The sequence below is a fragment of the Ochlerotatus camptorhynchus genome, unplaced genomic scaffold (assembly GCF_037179485.1).
Source record: "Ochlerotatus camptorhynchus isolate MF236.1 unplaced genomic scaffold, CSIRO-AGI_Acam_v1.1 ptg000696l, whole genome shotgun sequence".
In the NCBI taxonomy this organism is placed as follows: Eukaryota; Metazoa; Arthropoda; class Insecta; order Diptera; family Culicidae; genus Ochlerotatus; species Ochlerotatus camptorhynchus.
The window spans coordinates 191,916-206,236 of NW_027041172.1; the positions used below are offsets into that span (position 1 = coordinate 191,916).

At 36.1% G+C, this 14,321-nt stretch overlaps 1 protein-coding gene across 1 annotated transcript in view; it reads right to left on the bottom strand.

Moving 5' to 3' along the window:
* The window catches only part of tyn (trynity), a 74,451-nt gene extending 65,446 nt beyond the window's left edge, over window positions 1-9,005 (bottom strand). Inside the window, exon 1 of the mRNA XM_065238084.1 lies at window positions 8,505-9,005. The gene's annotated coding sequence lies outside the window, so the exon portion shown is untranslated. The remainder of the gene's footprint in view (window positions 1-8,504) is intronic.
* Between the last annotated feature and the right edge of the window lie 5,316 nt (window positions 9,006-14,321).

Here is a 14,321-nt window from a genome sequence, read left to right on the forward strand (position 1 = left end):
GAAATAGTTATAAACCAATAACTTTACAGAATGTGTTAGTATACGTTGTATCATGTAAATCAAAGGAGATGTAATATTTGTTTCTGCTATGTGTGTAGAAACTTAATAAGTCAGGATAATCAGAAAGTTTAAATAATTTAGAATCTGACTGTAAATAAATCGCAACAAGACCGGATTTATATTCTTCTTCTTCTTCTTCTTCTTCTTCTTCTTCTTCTTCTTCGTCTTCTTATTCAATGAAATTATTCGCTTCTATTGTCAGCGTTTTGCCAGCTCTTAACTTATATTCAAATACACTTCCAGAGATTTCTATGCCAACCATTGCATGAATTTGCATTCTGCTGATCAATTGTTGTAATTCGCTTACAAATAGCAATGAATAATCAGTCTGATCATTTATAATAAGTTATGCGTCAAGAAAGTTTTTTTTTGTAATTTCAATTATTATAACATGTTATAACTACTTAGCCTGAACATAGCATTAATTTCTTCTAATCCTGTTTTGCCATCACTAAGAGACTTAACCCATTCATATGATGGGGATCTCACAGCTTTCATGGGATCTGATGTTGATATAAAATTTAAAAAATACTTAAAATCGAATATAATAACGTTGATGAAGAGGATAGTGCTAAATTTTACTTAACGTTTACTTCACCATTACACAATAAATTCAAAAAAATAATTCTACAATAAATATTATGAAGAGAGAGAGAGAGAGAGAAGGATTAGTAATTTCCATTTAATTCCACTACCTTATTTGCTTATCCTTGACAGATACGCGTATTTCGTCTACAATGTGCAGACTTCTTCAGTGTTTTGTACTAATACTCTCTCCCTCTCTTTCCATTATAGTATTCCAATAAGACGCATCCAATTAGACATTCATCAGGATTAATAAATATTGTTTATGAACATTTTTTAACCATTACACAATAAATTCAAAAAATTAATTCTACAATAAATATTATGAAGAGAGAGAGAGAAGGATTAGTAATTTCCATTTAATTCCACTACCTTATTTGCTTATCCTTGACAAATACGCGTATTTCGTCTACAATGTGCAGACTTCTTCAGTGTCTTGTACTAATACTCTCTCTCTCTCTTTCCACTATAGTATTCCAATAAGACGCATCCAATTAGACATTCATCAGGATTAATAAATATTGTTTATGAACATTTTTTAAATATCTGTTTAGATAACATCGAGTTATACACGCGCAAAACGATATTTTAGTGATTTTCAGCCATTTTCTACATTGTGAAACAAAATAACCTTGTTGTATCCGGTTCAGTCCTCTTGAATTGATAGTATTTGATGTTGAAGAACATGTAAGTAGAAAATAATCTGCAACTTTTGCACTTTCGATTGTTTCATTATTTTAACCCTTTGTCTGTATCTTGGTGTCAATTTGACCGCAGGAAATTTTTGCAATCTTGATTATTCATCAAAATGATTTTTTTCTTTGAAATTTTTGCATGCTAAAGTCTTTTTGATATGACTACTTTTCAACATAATAAATATGATTTTGAACTTTGACATAAAGCCATGTTAAAATTTACGTGCTATTTTGAGCAAGGTAGGCACTAATAATCAACTTTAAAAGTATCCGGATTTACGGACAAAGTGTCCGGGTATCGGTGCATTACATTAGTTAGTGCATTACATTACATTATGTGTTCAGCAAAGTTAATCCTTAGGCTTTCATTGGGTGATATTAATGCTACTTGACAATCTTCCGCTAGGGCAGCGCTGTGGCAACTTTTTAATAAAGCATTGTAGAAGGATGGTATCTTGGGCAAGTCTTAGAACGTCATTATGAGCAACTCTTCTATTTGCACAGACAAAGTTGTTCTGCATAGTTTTGACATCAAAGCTTCAGGCAGGGTAAATATTAAGCAAGGTGTAAATTTTCGACAAGCAAAGCAACTTTTTTTTGCGTTTCATATACATTTTCCAATACTAACTATGGAATTCTTCCAAAAATTCAGATCACAACCAAATTAGTTCAAATTTTACATAGTTTTAGGGGACCAAAACTGCTTAAAATCTATAAAACTTGCAAAGGTAGTACCATCAGAAGAGTTACTCAGTAGAGGGTGACCGTAGAGGTTAGCATCCATACTCATTGTTAGCCCATGTCACGAGTTCAAATCTCACCCCGGACAAGTCACGAATGACCCAAGAGCGTTAAAGTGACTATAATAAAAAGAAAAATGATACACCATCCACCAGTAACTTCTTCTTCCATGCTTTATACGCTTATTTTGCGAGCCGGCTCTCAACTTAGTATTCTAGATGCACTTACACAGTTATGAGAGCATTCTATGCCATCCAATGCAATAATATGTATATCGCGTGGGAAGAACAATGATACTCTATGCCCAAGGAAGCAACAAAATTTCCAACCCGAAAGATTTCCTCGACCGCACCAAGAATCGAACCCGCCGGCTCCGGCTTTGTAATACCATGCCTTTGACGACTAGGTTATCAAAGGTCCCATCCTTCTATAATACTGGAGACATAAGGTTTCCATAATGACACCTTCGAGAGTTATTGATTAATGCCGTGGTTTGATACTTCTCCGACCATGGTTCAGCATGATCTACCTAGAAATAAACTAGTGATATCAAGAGATAGCCCTTATCCTCCTGAACTACTTTGTCCAAGATATTCAACTTCCAAAATGCAGCAATGAAGCGATACGATGCATGTGCAACAAAAGTAAATACCATTCTACCCTAGGGTTTCTTCTTCTTCTTCTTCATTGCTTATCGCATATTAGCTTATTGCGTGCTCTCAAATTAGTGTTCAAGATGCACTTTCACATTTATTAATTGAGAGCTTTCGATGCCTGCACCATTTCTGCATTAGTATAATTGTGTGGCAAGTACAATCATAATCTATTTCTGGAAAGCCGATAAATTTTCCATCCCGAAAAAAATTCCTAGACCGGACCGGGAATCGAACACAGCCACCTCCAGCATGATCTTGCTTTGTAGCTGCGCCTTTACTGACTGAGCTAAGGGAGGTCCAGTGTGCCGGTCGCATTTATCCCGTTGGGTTCTTAGTGATGTTCTATTGCCAATCACCTTCAGTGGTCGGTTGGCGTATTTCTGCATTTCTCGTAACTTGAACAGCAACAAATTAATAGTTCGATTCCAATATTAAACGCTTGAGCTTGTAGACAGATTTCTGCCAAATCTATGTGTTGCTGTAATTTTTTTTGGATTTGTTTCTATATTAAATTAATATAAGTTTCGTTATTTATATATGATAAACTCAGTAATGGTAACGTGTCGATCATATAAAGATTATCTTGTAAAAGTAAAATTTAATTCAAACATATGCGTTAGTATACTTTTTCCAAAACTTGCTTGTAGGCTAATTATATTAATTTGGACCCTGGGTAACTAGTACATATTTTGGAAATCTAAAATTAAATAAACGTTTTCAAAACATCGTAGTGCCTGAAATAGTATCGTATTGTAAGCTTTACCGTAATATTTATTTAACTTTACAAAAAACGCGCCTTGATTGAAAATGCTACTGCACAGTACTCCGCAAAACAGTATAAAGACAAAAGGCATTCATCGTAGCTTCACGCGAATTCCTTTTGTCTTGACGGCATTGAAGGTCATTACCACGTAGCCATGAGCTGAGCCAGCATTTGCTTTCGCAAACAAGGTAGGTACCTATCGTCCAAATAAATTGCTTGTACATCCGAATGAGAGTGGAAAGTTCGCTTGAATAATTTCTCCAAACTTTCGTTCAATCCCATAGATGTCTGTCAATACCTACTCCAAGGTGCTTGATCGACTGCGTTTGCAAGTGGTACTCCGCCCAGCCAGTCAGCGGGCCGATGATTTCTTTTCCAAGCGGCCTGAGAATGTACTTGTCCCGCGCATTTGAAATCTGTAGTGTCGAGCTATGTTCATCTTGAGTTTAATTACACCAAGTTTCTCGGTGGTAAGATTTTAGAGGCACGCAAGGAAGTGTTGGCTATCTTGAAGGAGAAAATATACTAAGTATCATCTAGAAAAGATGCAATGCAAGTGAAATGGTATATGAACATTAAGTTGATACTTAGTCGTTTGTCATTATTTATGCGTTTCTATGGCGGTGAGTTCCCCTTGAATTATGTTCAATAATGGGTGTAGAAATTGATTTGAAGATACATTAGAGTATTAAACCCTAATGTCGAACAAAAATAACAAATAAAAGTAATAAGTGGATTTTTGACGATACCGTATTAATTAATTTCACCCGGATGCAAAAATGTACAAAAAGTGTGTTGGTGAGAAAAACGGAAAATCGATTTGTATGAGAAATTTCGTCGGTTGCGCTCATTTAGTCATTGAGCGAATGGTCTCTGATAAATTCAGCTCAATTTAGTTTAATTATGTTCAATCAGATTTTTCTTAAAACTATATTACAATTTATCTTATCAACATGGAGGTGTTGCTATACTGCCGAATGCTTGCATTGCAAACAAATACATTGAAGCCCTTGTACTTCAATCAGGGCGAAAATATGATGTCCTTGTATGACCTGCCCTCCTGAAAATCAGTTTAACTAATGTTGGTGTGGTTGAAGTTTCATCAGATATTGAGCAAACGTTGATATTAAAACGACATCAGATATTGAGCAAACGTTGATATTAAAACAACAATACCATGGTTTTGAATCACCAGTACCAGAAACCATGACAATAAGTTAAAAGATCTTATCACGTTTAAAATAATAAATAATTCATCTATAAAATATGTAAAATTTTAGTTCATACATAATACATCATTTTGAACATTTTCCAATCTTCAGAATCCCGTAAAACTTCAGAATTATTATTATGAATAGACAAGAAACATGACATTTGTTCTAAGGCCCGGATCGTAAAATTCTACTCAAATCTTAAGCTCTGGAAATACCAAATTTCTCCATTTCTCAATTTCAAACTCCAAATCTGGGATCTAGTATTATTCAAAAATGGATGATTTTTCTCTCCGTTATTTCGACCAACGGCATTCAGCCAAGCGACATTCATCCAGGTGACCGGATACTGCTTTAACTGCCTTCTCAGTCTCGGAGTGATAACGCAACAATCTCTTATCATCCTCGTTCTTCCAGCAGGAGGAAATGAGGGGTATTTCCGCTGCATTTTCAACAGTATTTAAAATCCGCTTCTGTGCTTTTGAGAAAACCAGGATGAAAAGGTAGTAGACTGTTCCGTTAAAAAAGCACCAGTTATCTTATAACGGACTACGAAAGAAACGTTGAAGCGCTTTGATCAAAAATCATTGTTATGTGCTAATTTACTACATTCATTAATGTCACACTTTTCCACGATTGAAATAAAAGCAGGGATTAGCACTTCTTTGTCCCTCATACGCCACAAAAAACAATATAGAAAATCAGCTACATCCAACATGTATTCATCAAATTCTTTGATCATGAGTTAAATTAAAGGCTGATGTAAAATATATACTACGAGGAAGTCAAATAACCTCTTTAAGGAGGGTTTTCCGAAGCGAAATGAAGTAGGCAATGCTATATTGCGCATTTCTCACCTAACTTGACAAATAACAGATTTAGTTTATAAGGGAACATGCCGTAATGACGTAGCATATTTTTGACTAAATTAAGACCACCCCGTGCCTCCTCGTAGCAATGAGATTTATTCAGGTGTGGAAATAATCGTAAAATGGCGTTCATGTATGTCATAGTGTTTGTGAAGGATACCTTCCGTGACGTCAAACTTCACTTTTTTCATATCATTTTTTTTTTTAGTTTTTCATCATCCGATTGCTTCCAATTGCAGTGATAAAAAAAATGTTTTTTTGGAATTATGAAATCATGAGATGTTGCAATGATAATTAGTACTTGTAAGTTACAAGAAGAGATCGTGGAGTATGTATTTGATGCATAACAGCTGTTAATATTGCCTTCAGTGCGCCACAATCAGCGATTTTACGATTCGTGAGTGTTCACTCTGAGTGAACGCTCAGAAATCATAAAGCAAATTCATTTGCAAAAGCAAAATTTACAGGTTTTATGAGTCTAAACATACTTTACAACCTGTTATTGTTACTTACATGTACCAAATATCATTATATTATATCTTATTATCTAATGATTTCATAATTCCGAAAAATAATTTTTTATAGCAAGTGAGTGGAAGCATCCCTGCATTTTATTCATCGTACCTGTATAGGTTAATTAAAATATTAGATATTCCTCATGTTTTTCAACAATTTCTTTAAATTAAGAAGTAAAAACCAGAAAAAAAAGGCATTTACATCAGGAAAAAATATAAACTAACATGGTTGTTAATGAATATATCGAAATACAATCAAATCTTCCTCGATCTCTCACTAAGTCGATATTCTCCCTAACTCGACTTCAATCACTTTTCCCATACAAACTTCCAAAGTTAACCTCTATAACTCGGTATAGTCCCTACTTGATGATGCCTTCAATATCGAGTTAGGTAGACTTGAATGTAGATTTAAAAAAAAAACTCCTTTTCAGCAACATTTTTTTGTTGAAAACTGGTATTGAAATTTTTAATTTTTCAAAAGAGTCGTTTTTTGTTGTTGTTGTTGTTGTTGTTGCTGTTGTTGTTGGAGAAACAGCTTTGTCCAAGACGTCAAGTCTCTAGAATGTTCGCCAACTCGTCCTCATCGATATCGATAGTTGTATAACTAAATTTATATGTCAATAGATGGTCCTCATTAAAATGAGAAAATTCGCTCATAAGACGCCATCTTAGGAGCGGTTCAAAATAGCGTCTGTTCACCATGTTAGGGGCTGCTGTTCATCGTTCTCGTGCCAGCGTGGAACTCTAAATACTGTACGATGGTTCTCCGGCCAGCGGGTTGGGCAGACCCAGCAGTAAAAATAAGCAACAGTACAGGAAGCTAACAATGTAAATACGAATCGGAACAATACGCTTGGACCTAGCCGACGAAAATGGACTAACCATTGAAAACTTGGCTCATGGAACTGTATATCAAGCCGGTACAAGATGTAAAGGAGCGCACCAGGCTTGCTGGTTAGACTTATTGGAGCAAGGCATGAAGTGTAGGACGATCAAGAAACTGGAGACCTAACCTAACAAGATAGGCTGGAGCGTGAACGAGGTATTTTCGGTATTTCATGGTTCAGTTACCGTTTTTGTTTTAAGTAATCAGAATGAATGTTTTTCTACTAAACCATCAAATGGTGGTTTTAACATGAAAATGACGTAAAATGTATTTAAAAAAAATATATATTAAAAAAAACCATTTAAACCAAAGCTCCAATAATATAGAACCCTTAAATATGTTGATTCATTACAGGTTTTTATATCATTAAAATATAAATGTAACTGTAAGATTCTCATATTTACCATAATTAGTCAAAATTTTGTAAAAAATATGTAATAGTATAGTTTTTTTCAACTTATCCAATTAACTTTCTTTCGAAATCCTCAGTATCATTGAATAATGTAAATAAAAATTCCAATCCCTATTAGATTTCCCACATTTATTCGAAATAATTAATAAAACTAAAAATTATTGCGAATGGATCATTGATAAATATCAGAATATTTAACTGTCCTGTTTTGTTGTAATAAACACTATCTGTATTTAGTATAGTATACGAGAAAGAGATAGAAAACAAAGTCATATAAAAACAGATGACAGTTAAGGATAGCAATTAAAGTAGGTATGCTTTAACGAACCTCCTGTATATTCCTTTGTAGCAAGAGATAACATTTGTAGGTCAAGTATTAGTAATTAATTTAAAAAATCAAATTAAAATTCAGTATGTCACTAGTCATTTCGGAGCACCATAAGACTGATCACTGAAAAGCAAAGATAATCAAGTCATAACTGATTTGAAATGGAAACACTATGGCTTCATCTCGTTTGCCAATGATATCTGGAGCACACGAAATACCCACACGTGAAAATCGCTTTCAACGGGAACCGGGCCCGTTATCCGTTACAAACCAGAAATTTTATACAGATAATTTGTGTTCTTTTTACCGTTACGCAGAAAACCCCTAGATCGAATAAATTGACCCCAAATTCCACAGTAGCATTGATTATCATCCACAAAACGACAAATATGACCTGCAGTATTATAATCGCTAGTATTCCTCCTGCATTCAAGAGCGCAATTCTAATCTACAGTTATACTCCGAGAGGGCATCTTGTGTGACACAGATTTGCGCTGAGATACCATTCACCAACACACTGCAATATGGATACATCGTTCGCTCAACAATAGCTGGATCGCGAAAGGTCGAGATGAAATTTCCGATGTCCCGTTTCCGTTATGGTTCATTTGAGCATTCTGCTTCGTGTTTTTTTTTTTTTCTTTTTTCAATACACTGTACATATGCTGCACTGTTCTAAGATGTCACTAATTAGCATAATTCATTTTTCCCAGATTGAATCACTGTCTGAAGATTCCGATTGCACTCTGAATATTTGTAGATCATGATGAAAACTCATACCTTTAATTTGATAAATGTGGTTTCCGATTTTTTTTTCAATCACTATTCACAAACTACCACAAGTTCTTGCAGTAGGTCCTCCTTGCAAACCGTTCTTCGTTGGAAAAACAACTATTGCTTTTTTGCAATTTTTCTTCAGCAAGCACTGTTTTACTTCACCCGTTAGTTTCTTTTTCTCCAACCAGTAGATGAATCCGTAACGGTATTTGATGTAAATTGATCTTCCCGCTTACAGCTTTCTTGTACGTATAATGAAGAACAGTTTTCTGTCACTCGATATAATTAACGATTAACGTCATACACAATGGGTTCACACAAACAGATCAGGAAGATAATAAAACGTTTATCCTTTTGAAACGGTGTCACCGAAGCTTAAAAAAGGTATAATAAAGAAGCAACAGTACTTTTAAAAGCACCAACGCTGGAAACTAAGATAAGCAGTGAAAGAAACGAAAATTGATGCTAACACTCCGGTTGCATCATGGACAATGACTTTGCGGCTGATGTTCGCGAGGCTTTTTATGGCCTTCCTGAAGATGTGGATGGTAGTTCTTGTAAAACATAGCAGTATATGCTTCGAAACTCTCTTTTCCTCTTCTCGTTGGTGAATCAATAATGAACGTGAAGAGTTTCTGAGTCTATTTCGAGAGAATTATGAAGAGAAAGAGCGAATTATTCAAAGCAAAACCTCAATGAAAGAGGAAAGTAAAGAGGAAAAGCGAGAATTAGTTTACGGTAATGTGGTACACAATCCCGCGGCCTTATGTTTTCTATTCAACCACCACAACCAGTAATGCGGTGGAGGCATTAAATGCTGGCATGCTGGGTTATACCAATTACACTAAGCTAGATTCATTTACAATGATTGTGAAGTTACACATCTGCCTAGAAAATGCGCTGGAAACTTCATGGGAAATTTTTGTCAAACTAAATATGCAACCCGTTAATTCTGCAAATTCTGTCCCATAGTTTTGAACCGCTTATAATCCGAGACCATCGTTCATAAGTGCTTCTCGCATAACTGAATACCTATATCCTGAAATAATTTGAACATGATTGTTTGCCTTGTTCTACCAATATGTATAGCCCTGTTTCAACACATTAGTGCACACGTTCACCGTTACATAAATTGAAGCAAACAAATCGTTTTTCTCCACTTCTTTGGCATAATTTCAAAATTAAGTTTGACATTCATGCTCTATGCTTGACAGATTTTATCTTTGGTGCCTTTTTACTCAATGCACCGTAAGGTTTAAGTCTGCTAATGCTTGCAAAGTAACGTTTCTTTTCAATTATGCGATCATATTTGGTTAATTTCTTACTAACTGAAAACTTCGATAAACGAAAAATGCATTTCATAAAAATATAGTATGTTCTCATATAAGTATTATTGCTATTAAAATCTATACATATATTACTTTGCATAGGATTTGCGACTGGTTTTTTGTCGTTTTTTTAAGGGATACACATTGAAAGTGTCATTTTAGATCAATTGTACAGTATTTTGTGTTGTACCCGCATATAAAATAAGCATAAGAGGTGCCTAACTACCTATTTGGGATATCATCACACCCTAAGGGTAGCTTAGCATTTATGATATTGTTCGTGTAAGGTACGAGTTTATAAGGGATGTCGGGTTAGAGCTTGTACCTTCATTTAAATCTTTCGTGCAAGCAGTATATTGTTAAGCGTTCCAGTATACCGGACGCCACTATAATGAGTTGTCACCATGCTCGCAACTCCTAAAAACGACAGCTCTTGTGGATTTTAATCCTCCGAACAGTTTATGAAAAAAAAAAACGTATCCTCTAGAAAGCTGTTTTAGAAGATTGAACGAAGCCATTAATCTATTGACATAAATCGATAGTTTAACCTAGAGAGCGTCTAGTATAAGAGAGGAGCGGACTGGCTGGTTTTGAGCCAATCGAGCAGCGCCTATCTTGATTGCATTGGCAGTGTTGCTAGAAATCACCATATGTTGCCTGCCAAGGCAGTTTGTTCTGAATCCGCTCCTCTCTTATACTAGACCCTCTCTAGTTCAACCATGCACAGTGGTTTAAAAGTAAAAATTCATGAACTTTATTGTTTTCTGATGAATGCGTACATTTTGGCGTATAAGTGCACACTTAGAAATATCTAATCTTACACGTAACGGAATCCATATTTGACATAAAGGATGAGACGTAAGCAAACATGTCATGTAAAATTAAGTGCTCCTATACTGAAAAGTTCGAAAGTACGTTTGATTGAGCTGAATTTCGCGTCTATATGACTCAATTTTATGTCAAAATTGACGCTCGTATATGTCAGTCTCAGAGCACCTAAATTTACATCAATTTTTCTAAGTGTGTGTGTTCAGAAGATATTCATAATTTTATCTATTGCATGTATTGCAATATGCACCTTAAGTTTTCCTTAAGGTGCAACTGTACTTACGAGAACAGATAAACGCAAAAAAACCGTCCCGGTATTCGTGAACAAAAAATCACGATAACCTGAACTACTAGTTAGTTTGGATTCATGACTTAGTTCCCGTAAACGTGATCGAGAAAATCACATTTTCATGAAACAAATCCATAATAAATCATGATTTCGTGATCCATGAGCCCATAAGTGTGATTTTCGTTCCTGAAATCATGCTAAGCTGCAGCTGTGATTTTCAGTTGTTGTCAAATTTATCCTTGCCTAGTGCTCGGTTTCTTCGAGAATAGTGCGTTGATTATTAGTGAATGCAGCTTAGCCGTATCATCAGATTAACACATTGCCATTGCCAGTGGCAGGGACATGTCATAAAACTGTCTGCACATATAGAAGAAAATGATCCCCGAACGCATCTGGTGTTCTTGCTCCCGCCCCGGTGGTGTTAGCTGCTTCATGGTGATGGGAGATCCGCTGATTTGTTGAGCTGCAAGTGTGTCCATTCCATCTGCTGAGAAGATGTCTGCTACCAGTTTGGGGTGCGGGCGAAACTTCTTGTTGTTTTCCTTCCATAAAATATTGAAAATTATTTTAATGTTGACATTTTACAGCATGCTCCATTTCCAAGAACATGCAGCATGCTCCCGTTTTCAAGAACAGGTTCACAATATCAAGCACAACCCATGAACATGAATCACGATTACCAGAACTAGATCAAGATTTTCAGAACATGAAGGTTGAACACGAAATAATTCGGACACATTTAAAACGCTGCCATTAAGGTGATACTCTAAGGAAGCCTTAGCGTGAAAATTCAAAAGCACAAATATCTGCTTCCACAAAAGATATAAATATGAAATAGCTACTCCTTGGTTGCTGCGCTACAACATACAGAGAGTGGCAATTTTCTAATTGTATGTTTTGTGGAAGCTGACATTTGTGCTTTTGAAGTTTTACACTAAGGGACTGTTCATAAACTACGTATAATACCTCGTTCACATTACAGCCTATATCACGTAATATATGCTGTCTTGCAATGAGCACTCATACATAGGATTGCCAGTGAAAACTAGATGTATGAGTGCTCATTGCAAGATATCGTATATCACGTGATATACGCTGTAATGTGAACGGGAGTCACGTCCCAAGCAGTTTTGGAAGCTTGCCAAAGAACAACGTCATGGAGCTGGTCTACCATCGTCTATGATACATTATGGTAACGTGTCCTCATCTACGCAAAATATCTGTCAGCTGTTCTCTGAAAAATTTGCTAGTGTCTTCACGGACGAGAGACTGAGTGACGACCATACCCCATTAGCTGCCAGTTACGTATCACTCTCTGGCCAAACCATGAGCAGAATTGACATCAATCCCGAGATATTTTCCAGGGCTTCAAGTATGTTTTGTTAGGCACTGAGCGCGTCCACCAAATTAAGAACCTAGGTTTGATTCTAGATACACAACTTTCTTTCAAGCAGCACATCTCGTATGCCGTCGACAAAGCTTCCAGAATTCTAAGGTTTATCTTCAGGATTGTCAAAGACTTCACGGATATTTACTGCTTAAATATTTGTACTGCTCTTTGTCTCGCTGCATGTTAGAATACTGCTCGGTTGTCTGGACTCCTCACTACAACAACGGTGTCGAAAGAGTTGAGTCTGTTCAGCGACGGTTCCTGAGATATGCACTACGTAAACTGCCGTGGACGGATACCTTCCGATTGCCTAGCTACGAAAGTCGTTTGCAACTGATCAACCCCGAGCCCCTGTCGGTCCGAAGAGATATAGCAAGGGCCTTACTAATTGCTAACCACTATTCTTATTGTAATTCTTATATAAACTTCAAAGGGCCAGCGCAGTATAATACCCCGGACAGACTATGGCTTATATCATGTAATATAAGCTGTCTTGCAATGAGCACTCATACATAGGATTTCCAGTGAAAACTAGATGTATGGGTGCTCATTGCAAGCCAGCCTATATTACGTGATATAAGCCATAGTCTGTCCAGGGTATAAGATCATAGCCAAATGCATTAACATTTTGGGAGAATGGTCAAACATGATGTAAAATCGATTGAGCTGGGTGTAGCACACGGATATTTTGATCCACCCTATGGGATTTAATGCGTATTCGCTATTAGGAAGCCCCCATCTTGAATCAGGGGTTGCGAAATTGGAGACATATAAGATAAGATTATACCCCGTTCACATTACAACGTATCTCACGTGATATACGCCGTCTTGCAATGAGCACTCATACATCTAGCTATTTGGGGGATTCTTGTATTCGGTGGAGTATTGCTGGAGTCAGCGCAGAAGTGAAGCAAATAAGCGTTTGAGCCTATTAAGGATCAAAGTAAAACAAGAAGAAGTCTCTGTTTTTTTCAGCACGCATTTTTTTCTATTAGAGCTTCCATTTCCGGGCGGTTTTTACCATCCTGGGATTAGGGAAATAAAGATTAGTTTAAAAGTGTTGATCGCTTTTGGGGATTTTTTTCAATTTCCGAACAGGTTTCGGCCGAAAGTCTTCGATTTCTATGAAACTTTGTCCATAAACAAAAGTAAATTTAAAAAAATCAGGGTTGCCATTTTTTCCGGAAAACCTTAGTTAAAGTTTTCCGATTTTCTCGGACACCACCAACTTCTAATCATAAATTTTGAACCAAGCATTGCATAGTCAAAGTCAGTTAACAAAAATTACTTGTAATTGTGTCAGCTATTGATAAAAAATACAGTTAGAAACAAATTTCTCATGGAAGTTTTCACAATGAAAGAAAATTCAAAAGAAAAGCTGTGGAAATTATCGTCTGTTTCATGGATTTTTATCAAAACAATGTTTTCATGTTTGATAATTTATTAGCTTTTTTTCGGTGAAAATTTCAAGATGGTATCTTATACCGTTTTTGAGACATGCCCGAAAAACTGATGACCGGTCTAGCGTACAGACGGTGTAGTAAACACAGACCGGCGGATAGAAATGCCGTAATAATGGCAGCACGGTTATGTTTCATATTGTCTAGCAACACTTGCAAATGCTTACACATAGAATGACTCGCATTCAGTGCAGCAAGTTGTTATGTAAACAAACTTTAATTTTGGTTTGAAAATGAAGTGTTTATATAAAGGTTGCAGGAATAATTCCCACAATGGCATAACAAATGTTGAGTTTTTCCGATTCTCCGCAAAGAATGCCATTCTGAAACAATGGAAACTGTTTTGCGGACTACCGGAAGATTTTCGAATAGTTGTAAGTCACCGACTGTGTAGCGTAAGTAAAATTATTTTGCACAAGTGAAGACTTAACAGCAAAGCTTTTCAAACCGCTTTTAGTTGCACTTCTCATGTGTATTTGGACAGTGGAGGAAAAATCAGAAAAGTTTCCGGGTCGATTCCCTGCT